The sequence below is a fragment of the Sarcophilus harrisii genome, chromosome 1 (assembly GCF_902635505.1).
Source record: "Sarcophilus harrisii chromosome 1, mSarHar1.11, whole genome shotgun sequence".
Classification (NCBI taxonomy): Eukaryota; Metazoa; Chordata; class Mammalia; order Dasyuromorphia; family Dasyuridae; genus Sarcophilus; species Sarcophilus harrisii.
In genome coordinates this window covers 184,921,430-184,937,393 of record NC_045426.1, presented here as the reverse complement: position 1 = coordinate 184,937,393, position 15,964 = coordinate 184,921,430, and the positions used below count along the sequence as shown (strand labels likewise).

At 33.4% G+C, this 15,964-nt stretch overlaps 1 protein-coding gene and 1 long non-coding RNA gene across 4 annotated transcripts in view; one reads left to right on the top strand and one right to left on the bottom strand.

Annotated features, from left to right (window-relative positions):
* LOC116423430 overlaps positions 1-13,525 on the top strand; it is a 53,593-nt gene extending 40,068 nt beyond the window's left edge. For all 3 annotated transcript variants that reach the window (XR_004234045.1, XR_004234043.1, XR_004234042.1), the window contains exons 4-5: positions 12,272-12,349; positions 13,020-13,525. This is a non-coding gene — a long non-coding RNA (uncharacterized LOC116423430). The remainder of the gene's footprint in view (positions 1-12,271; positions 12,350-13,019) is intronic.
* Positions 1-15,964, bottom strand: part of ADGRV1 (adhesion G protein-coupled receptor V1) — a 668,591-nt gene that overhangs the window by 214,179 nt on the left and 438,448 nt on the right. The gene's annotated exons all lie outside the window — the stretch shown is intronic.

Here is a 15,964-nt window from a genome sequence, read left to right as displayed (position 1 = left end):
CTCACTGATCTATATCTTTTACAGATTGGGTAAGTAAAAGTCAGAGGAATTAAATTATATATTTATGATTATCCAATCAACAAGTGGAAAATCAGGAATAAAGCCTGGGACCCTAGTTCAATGTTTATTTTTGTTTGTTTTTGATTAAAAAAAAAACAGCTCTCTCATCTACAGAATTTAATAAATCAGTTTTTGGGGCCAAGAAAGGGATGCTTAGTCATAGATGTGCATTCTAACTAGGATCTTCTAGGCTTGGTATGCCTTCTCTTCTTGTACTCTATGAAGCCTCTGCTAATCCTTCTAAACTTTGTGGTCACCACTACAGGTTGAAGCCCTAAAATTATCAATGACTATGTTTAAATTTTAAAAGATTACAATCCACATTTACTATTTATTCCTATTTAGTTGTATGCTTTTATTTCCATATTTCCAAAAGCAAGCACTGACTTAATAATTGTGTTTTCAACTGGGAAAAATTCCTCCATTCAGTGCCTGTGGGCAGAATATACATAAACTGAATAGAATCAAGGTAGAAAAATTCATTATTTTAAATTAGATCCAATAATTTTAATTATGTTGTTAATATTTACAGAGCAATAACAGCAAAATATTTTCTTTTTGAGTGTTTGTTTTTGGCAATAGCTGAAATCATTAGTGAAGTTCAGAGATCTTTCTACATTATTATTGTTCCAAGAGATATATTATATTTTAATTGCTGGTATTAACCAGTCCCTTTTGAAGTGACTATTGGGGTAAATCTGCTTTTTAAAGTATCAGAAAGATCAGAATCTGGTTATTCAGGTTTTTACATATTATTTGATTACCATAAAAAAAGAAAAGCTGGAATTCCCTTCTTTATTCATCAATGTGTGGTACAGGAACCTTTAACCTTTTGCTATCAAGACAGTTCATAAGCAAAAGTCTCACTTGTAGATGTTAGACTGGATCCAGTCTCCCAAGTTATCCTATTCATTACATTCTGGCTAAATCTATGGTGTATCTCTGAGACACAGTTGGACATTATTCCAGCACAGCTGTGGTTCAGTGTTATGGTTGAGCCATCAACTGAGTGAATCTGAAGTTGTTGATTTGGTATGGCAGGAGTCATGGAAATGAGAAATTACAATTATTTACTTTATATTTTATTAAATATTAGTTAAAGATAGTGATTTCAATTTTCCTACAGCAGCTCCAAGAACAGAGAAGGATTCTAGCCATTGATCCTCATCTCCAAATTCCTCCTCTCATCATTCATTCACAAAGCTTTGTTCACTTTTATCCCATGTGGTGTTCTTTTAGAAGCTTATAAATGGACTTTTTATTATTTATATTAAAAATGCTTGGGGCTCTGGCTTTCTCATTCATCTGCCTGGCAAGAAGTAAGGAACATTGGCTGACCTCAAAAAAAATTAAAAAAGCAGAGCATGTTTGGGTGGAGAGAAGATCTGGGGTGCTGGAGAAAAACAAAGGAAAAGCTCTCTAAGGCTGCTGCTACTCTACATGAGACAACAACCATTATACAGTGTTCTAGGTTTATTGAGTTCAAACACTGCCTCCTATACTCAATTTTTTTGTGATCTTGGGCAAATTACAATATCCCAGGGTTTCAGTTTTTTAATCTATAAAATTAAATGGATTGGATCAGATGGCTTCTGAGATTCCTTCTGGATCTACATCTATGATCTTATGATCCACATAGCCTTCATTTGGGGAAACAGTTCCAGTGGAGAAAGGGCCAGCCATCTTTACCAACTGCTAGCCAACCAACATTCCCAGGGCAAAGGAATGTGTGTGTAAATGTATTCAGTTTTACTATGTTTAACCCCATATCAACATGTGCTTATTGGATAATTCTGCCTTGATTCCCATAATCACCTCAAACTCAGTTCCTACAAAATCAATTAATCTCCTCTGGAAAACAACAACAACAACAACAACAACACCATAAAAAAAATCCACCCACAGTTCTTATACCTAGCTACTAAGGTTCACAATTTTAAAAAAAACTTTTAATTCTTCCTTCTCCTAATCCTCCATGTCCAATCAATTCCCAGAACTTGCCAAGTCTACTTCCATAACATATATCTCACTTGATCCATGTGCCTCACCCTTAATTCAAAACTCCTTCCACTTCTAGCTTGGACTATTGTAACAGATTCTAATTTTTCCTCTCTCCAATCCATTCTCTCCAAGGTTGTCAAAACAATGTTCCTAAAGCATAGGTCTCATCACATCTCTCTTGCTCAAGATTCTTCAGATGTTTCCCACTACTTTTTGGATAATATCCTTACCAGTCTGATCTGGGATACCTTTCCTGGCTGCTTTTATACCACTAACCTGCATACATTCTGTGTTTCAGCCAAATTAGATTTCTGGCTTTTCCTAAAACTCCACATTCTAATTCTACCTTATTGCCTTTATATAGCCTTTTTGACTCCGAATGAATTCCTCTTCTAACATTCATTCTTAAAACTGTTGCCTTCTTTCTAAATTTAGTTTATTTGCCACCTCCTCCAGGAAGTATTTCCTAAACCCTTCTCCCAAAATAATCATGTAATGATTCATTCATTTACATGTAATTCCCTTCCCTGCCCCAGTAGAATGTAAGTTAATTGAGGGTAAGAACTGTTTTTCCTTTTCTCTTTGTATCTCAGCATGTAGCATTCTTATATAACACATAATTCATAAATGCTTTTTAGGTAAGGGAGTAGATTGAGTTGGTTGAGAAATCTGTAGGCAATTGAGGCCCAATAATATTAAAATCTGGAGCTTAATATTTAGAAGCAGCTATGGAAGCTATGAAAACATTTTATCTGGGCAAAATTCCCAGTGAAGTCAATAATGGGCATTCTTTGGGCAGGAAAACAATTCCTTGCAATTTGAAGCTTTTCATTTAGTAGAATTTGATTGCCAGGGACATTACCTCAAGTCACCGAAACCTTAACAGAGATTAAGTTGTCCCATCCATTGCCCAGCCTGGCAAGGAATTTAAAGGATATGCCTCTAAGAAAGAATTTAAAATTTTTTATCCCACTATGCTTTCGAAGTATAACAAATTGTTTATGCCTCAGATTATGTATATGAATGAAAAATGAAAAATCTTTCTTCCTGAAAATACTTTTCAAATTCTTAGGAAATAATTGAGACATTTTTAATCATGAGTTTGGTATGAATGAGTGGCTTTACTCTATATTCACACCTTTTAAAGTCGATATAAGAAAATATTACTACTAATTTAGTTCTAAATTCTCTCCTCCCTGAAACCTCTATGCAATGAGAAGGTAAGAATATATATGGAGTTATTCAAAATGTATTTCCACATTAGACATGTTGCAAACACCACCCCCCAAAATCCCAAGAAAAATAAAGAGAAAAAAATGCACCAGTCTGTAACAGTGTGAGAATAAAGGACTCCTTTATTCACAGTAGGTGATACTATGGTTGAGGGGGAAGAGCCTGATGGCTATAATCCCACTTTTAGGCCATGTGGCCCTGAGACATGACCCCAATGCTTTTTTATTTATTCTTTCTGTTCTGAGTGTAAAGAAAGGTGTCTCTGACCTAGGAGTTCATGATGTATATAGAATATATATACTCACATATAAAATATATACATGTGTATATAAAATCTTCAGTTTTGTTCTTCTTTCCACTTACATTGTCACATTTATTTGTTCTCTCATCAATTCACAAGAATATCTACAAATTTATCTAATTTCTCAACAGAAATTTCTTAAGGAACAAAAATACTTCATTATATTCATATGCCACAATTTGCTTAATCAGACCCCAATTGATGATCAACTACTCAGAGTCTAGTTCTTTAGGCTGCAGCCTCCACAAAAGCATATTTTCATAGAATATAATGGGAAATGTTCTCATAAAACATAATGGGGAAAAGTTTGTAAAATAATTTTAGCAAATTTTTCTATTTCCTTGAATTTTTTTTTTTGTTCCCTTAAAGAGCATGCTACCATTCTTGGATTCTAATATACTCCTAGCAATGAGTTAAGGGGAGGTAGAAATGACCCTAAAGTGAACAAAGATAGGAAAAACATCTAGATTAATGATGGAGATGACACAATTGTGAAGGTTTTGAAAGAATAATATATGGAGAGCAACAGAGAAACTTATGATGTGTCTGAGAAGGCTGCAACACATAGTCAATGAGGAACTCTGGAATATGAGCAAGAGATCGCATGACAAGGAAGAGAAGATGGACAGATGCCACTGCATGAACAAGAGATGGGAAGTGGACAATCTGAGTATTCCAGTGGTACTTTCATAATGTTGAGAAGAAAGCCTCTCTACACCATGTTGTGTGAACCTGGGCAAACCTGGGAGAACATGAGTGAGGATTACAGCAGATAGACAGGCATGGATATGTTGTGATCCATATCAACAGATAGAATGCCTAAGCTGATTCATCTGAATATTTGAGGATATGATGAGACATTTCCTTCTAAAGCTGACTTTCACTAAGATATTATCTAGTTAGAAGGAGGATCTCTATGTTAAAGAGTAATTTTTAAAGCCTAAATTTGGAATTAGGCATCCAGAACAGATGACCCACTTCACAGTTCCACTAGCAATATATATCATTTAAAATCTGAATACAGATTGAAGTATAATTGTTTCATTTTGTTTTTCTTGCTTTTTCTGCAACATGGCAAATATGGAAATATATTTTGCATAATTACACATGTATAATCAATATTAAATTGCTTGCTTTCTTACCATAGAAGAGGGACAGGAGTAAGAGAATTCAAAACCCAAAATTTTAAAATAAATAAAAAATAAATTATGTTTTAAAAAGAAAAATTTATCAGTATATTGATATTCTCATAGACCTACCCAATAGGTCTATTATTAAATTATTTCCATCTTTTGTTACCATTATCAATTGTAGAGTATAGGATGAAGATTCAGAGTTATTTTTATTCTAATTTCTCTATTAGATATTTGGAGCAATTTTCCATATGGTTACTAAAAATGTGCAAATCTTCCTCAGAGAACTGCTTTTTCTTAGACTTTTGGTCTTTTATATTTGTATTAATTCCTCACATATTTTCAATATTGTGTCCCTATCAAACATAATTGATGAAAGAGTTTTTCCAATAGTTGTCCTTCTTGTTTTTACTATTCCAGTCACTCTTTTCCATATGCTCCTGCTTGTCAATCAAAACCCTTTTGAAAATGTGGCATCCAGAACTGAATGCAATGTAGGCTGGCTACATTATTTTCTCTCATCTATTCATTCCTCAATTGCCGATTATTTCCCTTTCTGATTCTCTCCTTTTCCAATTTCAAACCCAGACAAAAGATGATGTCCAAAGAAAAAGTCGCTCCAAAATGCACAAGACCTATTCCTTGGTATCAACATTTTGAGTCGGAGATATTTGAATAGAATTTATATGAAATCACTTCACCCTCAAATTTACTAATGTTCCTGATAATTAGAGGAAAAAGATAGTTTTCTTGGTGTTTTTGTTACAGAAGCTAGTTGGGTATGCATGTTTTTTTAGGCATAAAGATTATTATTCTATATTATGCAAATATGGCTGGTTCATGATCATTACAACATAATCAGTGTATATGCATTTTTTCACCATGACCCATTCTGTAGATTGTTTATGAAAAATATGAATAAAAATAGGATTATTATCTATATTCTACTATCCACCTCAAGTAAAAAATAGATTTCATCCTCTTACTTCTAAACTCTTACAAGTTTCCCAAATGGTTTACTATGCCCAGCTTCTCCCTTCTCTAACCCAACTTCCATACATCTGTCAAATGCATATTTTTGTAATCCAGATCTAATTACATGACTCTTCTGTTCAAGAAGCTCCAGTGGATTTCTCTTGTGTATAGGATATTTCATATATATATATATATATATATATATATATATATATTTATTTATTTTTCCTCTATCTACTTCAATTTTAACATCCTTCAGAAATTCACTTCAACCCGCCTTTCCAGGTTGATTCTACATTACTTCTCATAAGTTTTTATATGCCCTGGTCTATTTATTGCTTCTCATGCATTCTATGTACTACCTCTTTACCTCAACACAGTCTGTTCCTTATGCCTAAGAATGTTCTGCCTTCTCACTTCTATATCCTAGAAACTCCTAGAGAGCTAAAGATTTTAGCTCAAGTTAAAACTTTAAGAAATCCTTCTTGACTCTCTCAGTTCTTAGAAACATCATCACCATCACCATCATAATCTTATAGTGTATCATTATACATTATCATTAAAATTTTTATCAACATATACTTATCTATGAACATTTCTCTTCCCAGCAGAATGTAAGCTTTTTGAGAGCAGGAATGGTTTCACTATTGTTTTTGTACTAGTACCATAGTATTTGGTACCTTGTAGGTATTCAATAAATATTTGATTTATTGATTAGCTTTATTGAATTAACACAGGATATCTAATTTGTATTGTAACTTCATTTTAAAAACATATATTGTTCCATCCTTTTTTTTTGGTTGCCTATTTAAAAAAAACATAGATAGATAGATAATTCTAGCCTTTTCTAGTTTTTTTGAAGGCATAAGGGGTAGTTTAGATGAAATCACTATGATAGGGAAACTTCAGGGTGTCCCCCAATAAAATCTTAAAACAATTAAGTTTTCCATTGCCCTGGCTGTGCCTAGTACTACTAAGTCTGAGCTTGGGATGGGGGTCCTAAGAAGGAAGTCAGTATTTCAGTTGTCCATTATTGCTACATGAGACTTTTTATCTTCTGTAGTGTTCCTATGTTTTTATTTTGTAGTTTCAAATTTAATTACTCTAGATCTGATTTTTTTTTTTCAAAATTCTTAGGTTGGAGGGGCATGTGGTGACAAACCACAAATCGCACATTTTTCCCATTTCTACTTCAGATCTTCACACTCCATGATTATACAATTGATTCGAAATCCTATCTTATTTCCTGCTTCCTTAATTTTTTTCCCCCAATTTTGTTCTCAAATTTGCAGCTAAATTAATTTAGCTTTTCTAAAACAGTTTGTATCTTGCTCAAAACTTCTCAATAGATTTCAATTGTCTGCAGGATAAAGTCTAAACTCTTTACCTGGATCCATTCTGTGATGACCGCACTAGCACCCAGGATACCTCAGAATCAGCCGGAGTCAGGATAAGCAAAAGTCTACTTAGTCTTTATTCTTGGTCTTTAGACGCAGAATTGAACAGGATGAAGCAGAATCTCTGCAACCACCTTCTCCCTCCTCTACTGCCAAAGAGTGACTCTGACCAGTCTTACTCCACCCCTTAGTCCCTCCTACAGTCCTCTGTATACACCAATCATTGAGCCAGCACAGGATAGTGGGAAGGGCCATTTTCCAAGCATATACCCATAGAGTATTGTCCAATCGGTAATTAGCCCTAAGTGCTTGAGCGGACCTCAGTGCAATGACTCAAGAGTTTCAGCCCTCTACACCATTCCTTGGTCCCTGACTATATTTACAAGTCTGTATTCCAGTACTTTCCAATATAATCAGTCACACTTGTATCTACTTACTATCATGCCATGTGCTTTTCCTTCTGTGTACTTTTGCTAATGGTTTCTGCTATATTTGGAATATCTGTCTTCCCTCTCCTAACATATTCAAATGTCATAGACTCTCCAAAAGTTAGCTCACTTCTCCTTCATTTTCTTGACTAACTCATAGTGTTCTCACTTAGTTTTGAATTATTACAGGGTTTATTGAATTATTATTCATCTTCCACTCTTCTCCATCTTTGTTATCTTTAGTTCCCATATAGGTTGTTTTCTGAGCTTGAAAATAAACTGTTTGGGCAATCTGATGCTTTTTCATGGTCCTCTCATTGTATTCTATAAGGCCATGCATAGATCAGGCGAACTTCACAAATACTGACAGACACATAGCACGTTGTGTGCTTCTCCGAAATCATTTGTACTATTTTAATATTTTACAATTGGCCCCTTGAGATAAAAACATATTTCTGCTTCTAAAATGGGGATATGTAGTAGTAAGTGGTCTTCTAGAAGACTGCATAAAAAGTGGAAATATTGCACTCCCAGTTTTCCTTTCTAGGCCCCCCCAAACTACCCCTGAATTCAGTTATTTTTTAACCTACTTTCTTGCCTTTACATTTGAGAGGTTTGTACCAATTCAATATTTCTGGCTAAAATCATAATGCTTAAGTGAAACCCCCTTGATTAAATTCAGTCTTCCCTTTAAGAAACACTAAGGAATTGTACTGTTTTACTAAAACAATACTTCCTTATAAGGGTCAGAGGAGGAAGAGTCACGTTCAGTGCAAACAGGAAGTAAACAGACTTTGTTGGGCACTTCCGCTTGTTATTGGAAAACTAGATCATTTAATTTTTAGAGAATTCTAACACTCTGGGGACTAGGATATGAGTTTTATACTTGATTCAAGCCCTTTCCTTTAAAAGACTGGTGATTCTTATTCTTTTACATTTTCTCTCCCATTCCTATGGCTGTTCTTTGGGTCTTCCTAACTCTAGTCTATCTTGTTGACGATTCAGTGTGCAGCACTTTAAATCCTCTTTTAGGGTAGGTGCAGACCAATTGAGGAGGCCTTTCTTCATCTGAAGGAGGAAGCTTTTTAAACAAGGTAATCTAAGGTTCTTTACAGCTTCAAATCCTATGATTTTTATCATCTTACTTGAGTTTATTTTCTGTCTTTTACTGCTTCTTCTTAATTCAGGTTTACTTTGGTGGAGATGTGGTAACCACCATGGCACAATATTTATGCCTGTTGCCTTATTTAAGGCTATTGTTTTACTACTGCATTAAAGCTGTGATTTTATTGGTATAGTGGAAATTTCAAAAAGGAAAATCCCTTCTATTGATGTTAATTTGCAACTACTTTGTAATATACACTTTCAGAGAACTGTCTCCATCACTTACAGGTGAATTGTCTTGCCCAGTGTCACTGATTCAATAGTATGTGATGGAAGTGATTAGAACTCAGAACTTCCTGATTTTCTGGCTAGGTCTCTATAACACTATACTATTTCTTGCCATCTATGTGCCATGTTCATATCTATTAATTGTCCTAATGCTATAGATGAATGATTAGAGTTAAGGGAACTTGGTTGATTAAAAGGGGGAATGTGGGAAGATGGAGAATATCTATTCTCATGCTAAATGTGAAATTGTACACTACTTAAGCTATTAGACTTAAAATTACACTAAAGTGTTTGGAATACCCTAAATAATAAAAACAATTAATATTTATATCGTTATTTAAGATGTATAAAACACTTTCATATGTTAATTCATTTGAATTACAAAATGGTTATGTACTATAAAAAGTACAGATATTATCCCCACTCTATAGGCAAGGAAATTAAGGCTTATTAAATTATTAAATTAAATAACTTGCTCAGGATTTTATTCAACTCAAATATTTATTAAGTGAGTACTAAGAGACATATGCTGAATCATACAAATTAGTTTTTTAATGCAAGATTCAACTCCACGCCTTCTTCTATCTATTAGGTCATAATGCTGTGTTTGAATCATTGTGCCAACATGAACATGTGTCTGTGAAACTAATGTTTACAATTGGAATGGATACTAGAAATGATTTAATCCAACATTATTTAACCTGATCATATACCAAAATAATAGCAGTCAGGATTTGAATCCCCTGACTTCTGGTCCACTATTCTTACCCTTGTAGAATACATAAGGCTATCTATCTTAGCAAGGAAAATTCCAAGAAACTATTTGTTTCCAGGTATTCAAAAATATATTGTCTTTTCTTTGCCTTATAAATACAGTTTTACAATAACATGAAACAAATCAGTTCCAATAGAGCAGTAATGAACTGAACCAGCTATATCTAGCAAAAGAACTCTGGGAAATGAGTGTGAACCACTACATAGAATTCCCAATCCCTCTATTTTTGTCCACCTGCATTTTTGATTTCCTTCACAGGTTAATTGTACACTATTTCAAAGTTTGATTCTTCTTGTGCAGTAAAATAACTGTTTGGACATGTATACATATATTGTATTTAACATATACTTTAACATATTTAACATGTATTGGTCTACCTGCCATTTGGAGGAGGGGATGGGGGAAGGAGGGGAAAAATTTGAACAAAAGGTTTTGCAACTGTCAATGGTGAAAAATTATCCATGCATATATCTTGTAAATAAAAAGCTATAATAAAAAAAGATAAAAAAAAATAAAAAATACAGTTTTAAAAAGAAACCAAGAGAAATGGTAACCTCATCTAAAGAAAAGACACAGCACATTTCTGTCGGAATTTGAGTACACTCTACCACAATGTGAATGAACCACCATCTTTACTCTTGTATTACAACTCTTTAAACATATCATTTTTGACAGTTATTGCTGACTTTCTGAAAATGATCCATGTTTAAAATGAATAAAATATACTCACTTCTTTCTCTTTTGTACTTCAACTGATTTAAAAATGTATTAAGGGAAATAAACTACTGAAATGCATCTATTTCTGATATGGGCATATTTGCTTAAAATTAACATTAAAATATAAAAATCTGCTCAAAAAAAGATCTAAACAGAAAAAAAAAACATTTATGGAACTATATTAGTAAAATGAATGAAGATCATGCAGATCAAATTTAGAAGTAAAATATTTTATTCCAGATTTGGCAATAAATAAGAGAATATTTTCTCTTAGTGAATAGATATTATTTTTGTATTAATCTTTGCCAACAGCCACTATTCCCAAATACTTTGGAAATATAACTAACAATGCCAAATGATTTGTGACACATATTTACTTTAGTTTCTTCTTCTGGCTCTTCCTTCTTCCCAGTGTCATATTTCTTGACATTCAACACCTGCCAGGCCCCCCTAGTTAAATTCTTCTATAATTCCAAACTCTGTGGGCTACCACAATGAGTATGTGAACCGGAACTGGGTATTTTCACACATCCAATCTACTGACCCTACAATGCCAGAGTGGATTCCAGCCCATCATCAGGGAAGTGTTAAGTTCTTTTTCCTTGGGCAGCTGACTGAAGGGGGAAGAGGCCAGTGAATATGCCAAAATACCAAGTTACTACTGAGTGAACTGTGGGACTTAAAGGAAAGGTGTTAGAATCATTCTGGAATCTTCTTTCTTCCCTTGGACTCATTATCACATTAAAAAAAAGGTATTTGCTGATGACAGTTTAGTAAGACATTTCTGAGGCCTACCTCAGAAAGCACAAATCAGGCAACAGTGTGAAAATGTGTTCATATAATTATTGAAATCATGCAAAAAAAGAGAGACAAAATATCACTTTGTTGTATCATAGAAATGACCAACATTCCTCTAAAGCTCTCTTTAAGGTAAGACCTCTCCTTTCATCTAAACCTAAAAAGCCCCAAGTACTTGGGCCAACACTTCAGATTACATTCGGCCCAACTATCATTCTGAATAAATAAAGAGCAATAAAGCAGAGAAGAGCAAATCAGGAGATGAACAAAATGTTTTTCATGAAATAAGAAATAGGGTAGGGGGAAGGAAGTATAATTAGATTTTTTATAAATGCATTTTTAAAACTCTATATACACATGTACCAAGTTTTGATATTCTTAAAAAAACTATATAATTATAAATAATTTTTCAAATGCTCATTTTTTTTAAAAAAAAGCACCTGTGTAATATATGGATCACAATGGATGCATTAGAATTTTATTTGAATAACACCTATTTCTAAGCCTATTGTAGAAAAATTATTGTTATTATTTATTGGTAATGAATCATCATGATTTTTGCCATATTGTCAATATCAAAAAATCATGATTTGGAGAAATTTCTGCCCTCAGGTGCCACTCATTGACTTGTAATTGCTTCTCCTGGAATATTATTTCAGGAAAGCTCCAGCCAAGCTTTATGTCACCTCCTGCTCTCCAGTCACCTTTTCCATAGTCTCATCAACAACCTGGACTGTGATTGCAATCTTTCTTTCTTCCCCTTGCATCTTTCTGGAGCTGGAATCCATTCATGAAAAGATGAACCATGATTAAAATCAACTCTGCCATTGCTCCAGATGGGTTTTTGTCAGTTTACTCCGTATGGCTTCACCCTTAACATTCCAGTAAATTTCAGAACCAAAGTGTTCCACAATTTGAATTGTTTCCTCCATTAGAATGCAAGATCCTTGAGAGCAAAGACTGCCTTTATTTTTGTGTTTATTTCCCTCTCACATAAATACTTTTCACTAATTTATTAATTAATTGGAACAAATAATATCATAGCTATTTTTCTTTTACAGACAGGAAGTGGCCTGACCAAACGGACATCATATTTGTCAGGATATTACAGAAAAAAAAAAGATACAAAAACTTTCTGGGTCAGTTAATCTTCTAATTGTTCTTTGAAACAAAGTCTAAGGGAAAAAACATTTTTGGTGTCTGGTAATTAAAACAACCCTCTGTTTAATACTAAGTGTGTGACTTTGTACCTCTGTTTTTTCATTTGTTAAAGAAGAATGGGGATAATAATAATTATATTACCTGCTTCACAAGGCTATTATAAGGAAAATTACTTGTAGATTGTAAAGTGCTATGTAAATGTGATATATTCTCTATACCAGCATCTAGGATTATTTTAGCTTCTAAACAAATGAAGAAGCCAGAAGAATCTTAGATTATGTATAAATAATGTAACTTGATTTTTAAAATATATATATATATATATATATATATATATTGTCTTTTGTTTTGTAAGTTGTTATTTTAACTGCAATATAGAAACTTGATAGTTTGGCGAATTAGCTTTTAAAAAATGAAGAGTCCTTCTGTGAACAAACTAATCATCCCTTGATTTATTTATTCTTGTGAATTTCTTTTTTTTTTTTTTCTTTATTCATTTTGTTTAAAGTAAATCTATGATAAAAAATTGTGGGGTTTTCTTCTTTATAAGACAACAGTTTCCTTTCCAGCTGGGTGTCTATTAAATGTAGTCAAGGTCAGATTCCTAGTAACATAAATCTTAACTTTTCTTTCAACACCTCCCATTAGGTATCCTGCTAAGACCCAAGCCTACTACCCTACTATGCAAATCTTCCATATCCAATTTGGGAATGGCATTTCCCATGGAATCTCTGGCCAGTTCATTGGGCAGAACAGAAAACTATTCTCTGAACTCTATCAGCGACCAGTGCTGTCTGTATCCAGTGAACTTCAGGCATATAAAAACTGTAAGAATTGGCAGACTACTAGAAGAAACTCCATTTCAGGAAGACCACCTGGATGAAGGAATATGTGCCGGACATCCTGCTCTCATAACAGAGAAACAAGGTCAGAAAAGGGGAAGAGGTGATCAGAGCCTTCCAGAAAAAAGGTCTAAAGTTTCTTTCAGGATCAAGTCCTTTAAATTTTTTTTTTTTTTTTAATGTTTAAGAGCATGGAGTTGATCTAAAGAAAGTACCCTTTTGTTAGGGCAGTTTATGTAATGATGGAAATTATTTTTCCATTATTATATTTGTCTATTTTCTTAAATATAGTAATAACATATTTTGTACATAATAGGTTTACCCTTTTCCCTTTCCCTTCTATTGGTCATGGCTACGATTATTTTAATAAAATCTTTTTGCTATAAGGTATAAATGGTTCTCCCCCTCCCCCAATATGCATGACCTCACCTTCTTGAAGTCACAGTCCTTTTCTAAAATGAAGGACAAACAAAAACAAAGGTCTAGAGTTGGGAAGATCTGAGTTCAAATTCAAATTCAAACCCTTCCTAGCTGTGTGTTATTGAACAAATCTTAATCTCTCTTTGCCTTAATTTCCTCAAGCTTAAATATGAGAATAACAGCACCTACCTTGCACCATTGCTGTGAGAATCAATAAAAGATTTGGTTAAAAAAATAAACTCTTAGCACCATGCCTCTACCCCTATCCCTTCCTTTTTTCTCCCCATTGTTCCTCTTCTTCCTAAGGAGATTATATTGAACATGCCCAATTCTTAACATCATTATTGCAATGTACAATATGACCATATTATCTTAAAGTCATTCCTAAAATTTACAATCACAAAGCCATAAAAAATATTTAACATTCTTCAAATAAGTTGCTTCATAGGAAATTAAGCTTTGTATCAAAGGATAAAGTGATCTTGACTCATGGGTCATATAGAAGGTTTTCCCCCCTTACATACAGCAAAAACAAAAAAGTAAAATAGAAAACATTTTAAACCCTTCTTCAGATAGTAAACATGACACAAATTTTTTCCATATAATAAATGAAGGGACTTTTAAATTTCAGAATTTTTTAATTGTTTTTTATTTGTGTCTGATTCTTTGTAACACCTTTTTGTGTTTTCTTAGCAAAGATACTGCCATTTCTTTCCCCAGCTGATTTTACAGATAAGGAAACAGGCAAACCAGTGTTAAATGATTTGCCCTGAGTCACACAGCTAATAAATGATGAAATATGAATTCAGGTCTTCTTGACTCCAAGCCTAGCATTCCTCCACATGCTACTTAGCTGTCCCCAATTTGAGATTTTAGGTCATATTTGTTTTTACCTAATAAATTTTATTTATTATATAGTCATAAAGCACCTCTGTCCAGATATCAAAATTTCTCAGACAAATTCTTGCAGACATCTAAATGTCCAAACTATCCAAACAGTTAACACAGCTATATTATCTCTTTCAGTTATAATCATCCTTGACACTACTGCAGCAAGAATGAACTGATACTTATTAATATGTGCTTTTTATGTTCATTATAGCCATGACCATGAAATTATCTTCATTCCTTTCTCCCTTCCTTCCTCCTTTCCTTCCTTCCTTCCTCCCTTCCTTTTCTATCTTTGTCTTTCTTTCTCTCTTTCTTTGTTGTTTTCTTTCTTTCTTTGTTTCTTCCTCTTTCCCTCCCTCTGTCCGTGCCTGTCTGTCTCTCTCTCCCCCTCTTCTTCCTTCCTTCCTTCCTTCCTTCCTTCCTTCCTTCCTTCCTTCCTTCCTTCCTTCCTTCCTGTTTTTGTGTGACTGTCTGTTTATCTATCTTTTTTTTAATCAGTGTATAAACTTAAGTTTTGTGTGTGCATAAACACTCTTTGATGTACCAAGGACAAACTCAAAAAAAAACTTAGTCTTGAATCTTGGGGGCTGTTCATTCTCTCTATCCTTCTTGTTTACAATCTTTGGTGGCTTTTCATGGCTTATTTAATAGTACCCTAGCCTAGCATTTAAATACCATGTAGTATGGTTCCAATTTACCTTTGTAACTTTATTTCAAAATATTTTCCTTTACAACTCTAAATCCTATGAAAGATCTGTGAAAGTTTCTGATTCCCAATCTAATGACCAAATAAATACATTAATCTCAGGATCTGGAGTTAGGTAAGCTCTTTTATTATTAATAAATCCCAATCTCATCATTTTATAGATGAGGAAACTGAGACTGCAAAAGTGCAGATTATCTCTAGGAAAATATATTAAGATTAAGGAGATAAAGAGTAAAAACTAACTGGGAAAAAAAAAGATATATTAAAAATTATCAGATTAATTGCTTTAATGTTTTTGAGAAGATAATTGTATTGAATTAGCATATATGCTATTCACAACTTTTGAGAGAAGTTAGATGAATGTGACAGTCATTTAATCTTTATGACAAGTCCTTTATGATCATAAGCTAATCCCACCATTATACAGATAAGAAAAATGAGGAAAAGAAGTAAAGTAACTGGCCTAAAATTACATAGAAAGTTAATAGTAAAATCAGGATTCCAACTCGGGTCTTCTACTTCCAAGTCCAATATTTTTTCCCACACACAAGATTATCCGTATTTATCTAAAAATAATAAAATGTAAATGTATGACATAAAATTGACAAAGATAACAAAGGAAAGGAATGATCAATTTAGGAGGGGTTGCAGGAAAAAATGCACACACAGACACTAAAAATGAACTTTGAATTTATTCAACCATTCTGGAAAGCAATTTGAAATTATTCCAAGAA